General features: G+C 36.4%; 1 protein-coding gene across 1 annotated transcript in view; it reads left to right on the top strand.

Moving 5' to 3' along the window:
- Positions 1–680: 680 nt before the first annotated feature.
- The window catches only part of LOC110033092 (villin-4-like), a 39,495-nt gene continuing 31,856 nt past the window's right edge, over positions 681–8,319 (top strand). The window contains exon 1 of the mRNA XM_020736960.1: positions 681–930. The gene's annotated coding sequence lies outside the window, so the exon portion shown is untranslated. The remainder of the gene's footprint in view (positions 931–8,319) is intronic.

Raw genomic sequence — 8,319 nt, 5'->3', positions numbered from 1 at the left:
TGTCTTGATTGGATCTATTGAAAAAAATAACAAATTTTATGAGTTCTTAAGAGGTTCTGGTAGATGTATAGAGAAAGAGATAAAATTTCTTAGAGATCGCCGACGATGAGGAATAAATGGACTGAATCCACTATCGTGCAAGTTTCTATTGTGTGCTCTTTACTAGGAGTGCCTCTGTGGAGGGTTTCTCCTTGGTGTTGCTTCTCTTCTTGTTGCCGACACAATCCACGCTCACCGAACGTTTAGTATGTTGAATCTAGATATATCCGATAATGCCCAAGAGATAGAGTCTCGTGATCGAGAAAGACAAAAAGAAAGAGTGAAAGAAAAAGACCTGCCCCGTCGGGGCAAATGGAGTGTTCCCCGGGCTCTAAAACCCATTTCCTCCTATTTATAAAAGATAGAATGGACAAAATATAAGATGAAACAATTACCCTTATTTTTTAAAAGAGGTTGTACAAGGCATTTTAGTCTTCCTATTTAAAGGGTTAGTTCGTCTCGAGTTTCATACATGCAATTTATTATTATTTCTATTTTTATAGTTTGGAAAGCCTAAATATAGGCCCGATTAAATTGGACTCATTTTGGAAATTAGAATCCAAAAGCCGTGCAAATGGCTGGCCGCAAACTTACATATTAGCCCCCCTTTAAAATGTGGCATGGCTGGAGCATCGTGATTTGTTCGGCTGCTTTTCTAACAAATTTGGTTTTTATTAGAAAAATGTTATTTGTTTATTTTATTATCTTACCGCCCTTTTGCCTTTCGGTGGTGCTGTCTTCTGGTTCGATCGAGGATCCCGGCGCGTCATCCATCCAGCTCCTAGGGTTTTGTTCGATCGAATCTGCGCTGTCCTGTCCTACCACGAAATCGCGGTCTTCTTCTTTTCTTTTCGGAGTGGTCGCTTCCTCGGGGAACACCATTGGAGTCAGGTTATAATCGTAGACTTTCGATTTTTTTTTTTTTTTGCAACGTGCGAACAATTGCTGTTATACCCTATTTATTAATAATTGGATCGGAAGGGACGAGATTCCTGCATTTGTTTGCTGCGTTTTTCCTTGGTTCCAGTTCCGATCCTGCCATCTACTTGCCTTCCTTCTCCCTATTCCGGTGCCTGTGGTTCTTTGTTTTTCTGTTCATCCGTGGCATGCGGCTGATACCGGCTATAAAGGTTCGACCGTGGTCGATTTTGTGGTTTGTGATTTTTCGACTGTCCTAAAGAACTTTCGACCTTAGCTAGTTTATCTGGAACGAGATTAGAGCTTATTGATTTGAAAATTTTCTTCCTTTATGTATTGTGTTGAGATTGATCAGTTTCTTTATTGGTCTGTTTCCTTTTCTGCTGAGCCCTGCGATCAGGGATTGCGGTGCTACTTGAGATTTTAGTGATTTGGTGCTGGAATAGTTGGATCTGGATGCATCTTTTATCTTTAGTTGCTAACACTTTGCTCATGACAATTACTGTTGATTGGTAACATCCATATATTGTCTTCCAGTTTGGTTTTTATCGCATATTAGAAATTGGTTTTGGAGCTCTTTCACATCTAGTCCTGTATTGATGTTAGAGTTTGTAGTCAACTGTACTATTATCATATCCGGGTTTCTTTGTTAGCTCATTTGTGCTGTTCACTAATTGAGCAACCTAGCTTCTGCTGATAGCTCTTCTTTTCTTTCATTAGTCACTTTTTAAACAAGTATTATCAATCAGGAGTAACTTGCAATTTCTGGAAGTCATGTTGATACCATTCTAGGGGCTCTTAGAAGGTGTTTAGGAAGCGGATTTAACGGGGATATGGTTGTGGAATAGGGAGAGAATAATAATACACGAGTTAACTACTTTTGGGCAGGGATAGGCATCCTTCGACGGCTGTCCTGACTGAAAATAATGATTGGAAATCAAGAAACGACAATGTACAGACAGCGAAGATGTTCACCACTCATTTTTGCACAAGCTACAAACACACTATTTGCAAAAGCAAGATGATACAACACTCATTATGGTAGAAAATAGAGATTATGACATCCAAATACTCGAAGTAAAGCTAAAAGTTTCAAACAATCAAAATACAACATATATGAAAGTTCTCTAATAGAAAACAATTTAATTAGAATGCGAAAAATAGGAAAAAAAATTTAAAATAAGAAAAAACATGCTTAAAACATAAAAAAATGACTTTCCTTGACTCCCATGATCACATCGAGTTTTGTGCATCACAGATCGTAGGATTTTTGTGTGTTGCAGATTACAGGAGTTCTACACGTTACAAATTTCGGGAGTTTAGCACGTCATGGAGCCTGGTCATTCAAATTATCATGAATCTCGAGGTTTTCGTGTCCCGAGAGGTCTCGCATTGACACACTCTCCTCTGGTATGAAGGGCTTGGCCTTCTCCATAGGAATCTCCTAGAACCGATCTATCACCACCATGGCAAAGTCATTGCTTTGTCGTGTTCAAGGCAATCTCTTTACAAAATTTATATACACATCTATCCCATGCAACTCTAAAACACATGTTATTCCAAATTTGTTCTGATATAATAAATAACTAACATTCTTTGGCACAACCACAGTTAAAACTGTGCATATATGGGTATATTCAAGAGCCAAGTTTCAAACCCTTAAGTCTATAATCTGCTTCTCATACTCCTCATACTCGGCTGGGTGCATACGATAAACGAGTATATCTAGAGATATCGACTCGGAAATGAAATATCTAACAAATTGAACCACTCTCAGCGGCAATAAGCAAGATGGTAAGCTTTAGTCTAGGAATCCGACAATTTTCTTAGTGTAGGCTATCTTGTGTCGGGTATCAGCTCTTTGGACTCAATGTCACCTTAGACAATCAACTTTAACTCTGTTTGTGCTTCTCTCATAGCCTTAGTTTGAAGGAGCTTTCAACTAGCATCTCTTTGTCTTTTGTTAAAAGTTATTACTCCTCTCTGACATCCTTATTCTCTTTTGCGTCATTGTCTATTTCTTCAACTGTTCTTTGCTTAGTGAAAACAATCATAATTTTGTTTGGACGATTTGATGTAATATGCCCGAAGTTGTGGCACTTGAAACACTTTTTTGCTGAGATGAATTTGAGAGTGTTGGTGATCTCTATTAGGGGTGTAAGTGAGCTATGCTGACTTGTGTGCCAGCTTGGGCTAGGCTCGATAGGTGACTCGTGAGCTAAGCTTGATGAACTAATAAGCCAAGCTCAAGCCAACCCTGACTTAACTTGTTAACTCATGGGCCGACTGTCGGCCGTTTTAACTTCATAATTTGAAAAAGTGATGATTTTGTGATTTTGAAAATATTTTAAATATGAATATAACCTTTTTAATTTTTAAAAGTAACATTTTAATTTTAAAATAGGTGAGACCAAACGAGTCTCACATTTTAAATAGTTTAGATGATTGAATACGATACTACAAGTAATACACTTATCCCGAAGAATAAATATATCACTTGTAATAGGAATTCAATCATCTAAACTAAAGAATTTGTAACATCCGTTTGGTCTGCGAAATATTTTATATGAGGCTAACAAGTTCCCCTACCTAATATAAATATTAGATATTAGATAGAGATAGAGTTTATTTTACTTGGGTTCCAAGTTCCCTATAGAGGCATATCCCTAGAGTTAATTACATCTTAAATGACTTGGGTCATTTAATAAAATTCTCGATTAAGATAAGTGGTTTTACCTTCAAAATTTTAAAGTTTAGGTTTTCAAGATTGGACATAGGAAAATTAAATGAGAGTGGCTCAAACATGAACAATTATTTGCAGGAATCCAAAGGAATGAAGAGTAGGGGATATCACGGATCCGGAGAGAAACCCCGGTGACTTCCCAACTATCCTGTTGTTTGGCTTTATGTTTTTTTTAAAATGATGCTTATTTGATATTTTAATCCTGCAAATTATTTAGAATTTAGGACTTATATTTGCATGATATCCGATCGTGCAAATAGTCTAAAAAGATAAAAGAATTTACACAGTACCGGACGATAATCTCAGAATCGTAAAGTGTTAGAAATTATAATTACACAATAGGGTTGTGCGAAAAACCTAAAAGGTGATCCTATGAGTTGTTATTTAAACTAAAGAGGGTGATAGGTGATGTGAATCTGTTTTGATGTTGCAGATCCATTTTGAAGTTGTTCCTCGTCGTGCTGCCCACGATGTTCGCTCCAAGCTCTTCGTCGTAGCATTTTCGGGTTTAGTTTTAGTTTTGAAAATGCACCTAACCACTAGTTTATCCTATACTAAGACATAGTGTATATCAAAGCAGATAAATCGTGTGATATATAAAAGAAAAAAATAATATTACATGTCAGGAGAATACTATAACAAACTAAAGAAACAGTATAACAAACTATGCAAAACAGTATACATGTTAGAAAAATAACATAACAGGCAACAATATAGCAGACTAGAAAATGGTACAGCAGGCTATGCAAAATAGTATACATGATAGGAGGAAAAGTATACGTGCTAAGAAATAAAATGCTGTAATGTAAATCAAACATGTATATTTGGGAGTCTTGCTGCTCCCTTGCTGCTCGTCTTGCTGCTCCCTTAAGTTTAACTAGTATGCGTTGTACAAAAGGAGAAAACATGACCTGAAAAACTTGAGAAAACAAACAAATCGTAAGAAAAAGACAATCAAATGAAAGAAAATACAATATCACATATAAATGACGAAGAATAAGAGATTTATATGTGATATTGGAAATGTCCCAAATTGCCAGGAGGATCTGAGTGTAAGACTCAAGCTCAAATCCCGGAGCATTGGGTTTCAGTTTTGGATTGTTTCAGTTTTGGTCAAGTTAAAACAAGAATTTCATTATTTGATTTAATTAAATCAGTCATGAATCACAATCTAGTGCACCCTCGTGTCTAATGTCATAATTAACTTATGAACTAGGGTCAGATGTCTGGCTTCTTAGGTTCATTTGAAAATTAGGATGATGAACTCTTTCTTAGGGTGTGCTCCTAAGATCTAGGAAACTTACACTTTAGTTTGAGCCTAATGTGTTCTAAAGTGTCTATCTTTAATTAAGTGTCTTTCAACTAATCATCGAACATTTTTAGATCAAGCTTAGCTCGCTATCAGACTCCTAAGACCTAGGGGTGAACCTATAATTTTGACAAAAGGATTGTGAAATGTGTTTCAATTCTAGTTAAAGCAATTGGGTTTAAGTTTATTTAAAGCTTAAGAGGCCTAAATGCAAGTCTACTGATCTTTCAATCCATGCTCCTAATCGTCATTTAAACTCTTACTTTCTTCCAACTCTCAACTATTCTTCCAATTACAATTTCATCTTTTTTATGCAAAAAGAATGATAAATGGTTTGCTATCCTATCTCCTCCTTAGATTTCTATCATGTTAACAGAGCAAATTTCGTTTTTAATTTCCTCTCTCTTTCTCTTTTCTTCATATTTTTCTTTAAGATCATGAATCATTTCCGAAAATAATTAAATCAGAAATTCTCATTTTTAACTTGACTGTTAAAAAACAAACAAAACAAATGAAAAAAAGAGGCTGATCCACTTTTTAAAACAAAGTTAAATTAATAAGGCTTAAAGCGAAATCGTAAGTGCATCGGCCTAGAAGTGTTTAAAACTCGTTAAAAAAAAAATAATAAAATAAAAAATAACCGATTCAATCTCAAAAAGAGGTTTAAAAATATCAAAATGTAATTTAAACTTTCAAGAATAAAACTTCATAATATGGCGAATAAAACTTTTTTTAAAAAAAAAACGTAGTTCAAACATCCCACTAGAAAGTGCTTCAAGTACGGTTCACCCAATCAATGAACCGGTCTTCACGGCAAAGGTGAAAATTCACCACATTAAGATGTGCAGCTAGGGGCAATAAAGGGGAAAACTAATCCCAAATCAAACATTTTCAATCATAAAAGAATTAAAGGAAAAGATCCACATCCAGGAGAAATGAAAATAAAGCTAAATCCGAGCTAAAAAGCCAAATACAATACTGACAGCAGAAATGAAGCTCACGGCCAAAGGCAGAAAAGAGGAAACATACCCCATGCACGGCCACGAATAGTGAAAGAGAACCCTCATGGGTGTTATCATTACATTGCCTTTGATATACATAGGAGAGTGAATGGGAAAGCACAACAAAGAAAGGAAAACAACCCAAAAAGAGGCTTCCAAATAGCTCACGGGTAAGTCTCACAAAAGGAACAAAATCACCACAAAGCTAGCCATCAAATAACCACAAAACACATCTATATGGGCCCAATCACCAACTACATGAGTGTAAACAATTATTACAACACCCAAACAACTAACTACAACAATTAATGACACTTTTAAGCTTCCAAACTGCTCCAAACAACAATTCTGAACTTCCTACAGCCAACAACAACTACAGTTTTGCTACAGTAAACCTAGCAGTTTAAAAGCTCCCAAACAATCATTAAATTAGCCCCAAACAAGCTTACGGGCAAAGCTAGGAAAAGGGGCAACCCGAGCCCAATACAAAAGCAAACCAAACTCAAGAAATATTCCAAAACCTCAGCCAATATAAATCACCAAAGAAAGCCTGAACCAAGCCTAGAAAAAGGGCAACCCGAGCCCAATACAAGGGCAAATCAAACCCATAAATAGTCCAAAACAATAAGAGACTTCAGCCAATATAAATCATAAAAAACAGAGCCCAAACCGAGCTTACTAACATGGGAAAAATAAAGTAAAATTTTCAGCATTTTCCATTTCCAAAGGACTAAAACCACACCCAACAAATGGGTCAAAACAAAACAAAATTTTCAGCATTTTCCCTCTCCAAAGAGATCAAAATCGTACCCAACAAGAGGGGAAAAACATAGATTAGCCTTTCCAACATGAATCTATTCCAAAAAGATCCAAATCGTACCCAACAAGATGGGAAAAACATGGCCATCAAATCCAAATTCGTTAGAGCCTTGTATTCCCAGGTATTAGAACTAATATATGTTCCAAACTGCAGCTAGTAACAGAAACGAATAAGCATAAACAAGTTCCTAATGCCAACATGTTATTTAGCATTAAATGGTTCCTAATGCCAACATGTTATTTAGCATTAAAACTAATTCCAACCTCCATTTGAACAAAATATGTATAAGAAAAGTTTTAACATTGTTTTTTTTTAGCATGCCTTCCATAGAATAGAAACTAAAATTTTTCAAAAAGAAACCTCATTCATCATATATTTCGAGCAGAGAAAGAAAAGAAGGCAGCCCATGTATGCTTCATTTCTCACTAAACCTAGCAAGAATCCATGCTCAAATCTCGAAACAGGCCTAGATTTTTACTTCCACATGCCATGCTACCATTTGTGAATATGAAGTGATTAAAAGAGCAAACATCAAAGCCAAGAAATTAACTGAATGAGGGCAAAGTAACAAGCTCTATCAAACCTCTCCATACCAAGGCTAGCCGAAACATCTCCCACTTTCTTCCCTTCCTTTTTTTTATCTTTTTTTTTTAAAAGAAACAAAATAAACAAGCTTAATGTCCCAATCCAAGCAACGCATCATATTTTAACATGCATAAAACCATGCCTTAGAGTTAGGAAACAGGAGAATACCACACCCGTGCACATGCACCTCATAAAGATGCAAACCCTCAAATCCACCAAGTGGAACACATTAAGCCCAAAGAAGCTTTCACATGCTTTAAAAGAGTAAAGAAATATTTTTAGATGCCATCGGAAACGTTGTAAATCAGAGGAAGGAAGATAAATACCTCTTAATGCCGACTTAAAGAAAAAAAAAGTATGACAAATCCAATAAAATGCCTTCCAAAGGAATCCTCTTCCTAAAAGTTTCAAGAAGTAGCAACCAACAAATCCCTTAGATTCCCAACACGCAAAAGAAACTAGCCAAGAAGAAGTTTCGACAGGGCCTTCCTCCTAAAAGCTTCGAGAAACAACCACCAATGAATGCTCCACACTCCAACACGCAAAAATCATATTTTGGATTAGATGTTAGCAGAATTTTCTTCCATAAGACCTCCCACAGTAAAGAAGGAAAACAACCCTTCGAACAAAAAAAAAAAAAAAATGCAGCCTCTTCAACAGCACCCCAAAGCCACTCCTCTCCTTTTTCTCCAGAAATTTTCAACAACCCCACACAGAGAACACACAGAGAACTAAAGGGGCTGGTTTTTATACCAAAAAAAGGAGAGAGGAGAAGCCACCTACCAGCCTCCCGGGTAAGCAAATCAGGTAAAGGGAGAGGAGGAGAAGGATTTAAGGCAAGAGGAAATGCAGTCTAGGGCAGAGGAAGAGCCGGCCAGGTGGAAAGCCGGCCAGGTGGAACTTC

Source organism: Phalaenopsis equestris, unplaced genomic scaffold (genome assembly GCF_001263595.1).
Source record: "Phalaenopsis equestris unplaced genomic scaffold, ASM126359v1 Scaffold001091, whole genome shotgun sequence".
Lineage (NCBI taxonomy): Eukaryota > Viridiplantae > Streptophyta > Magnoliopsida > Asparagales > Orchidaceae > Phalaenopsis > Phalaenopsis equestris.
The sequence above is the reverse complement of the archived record's forward strand: the minus strand, read 5'-3'. Positions and strand labels throughout refer to the sequence as shown.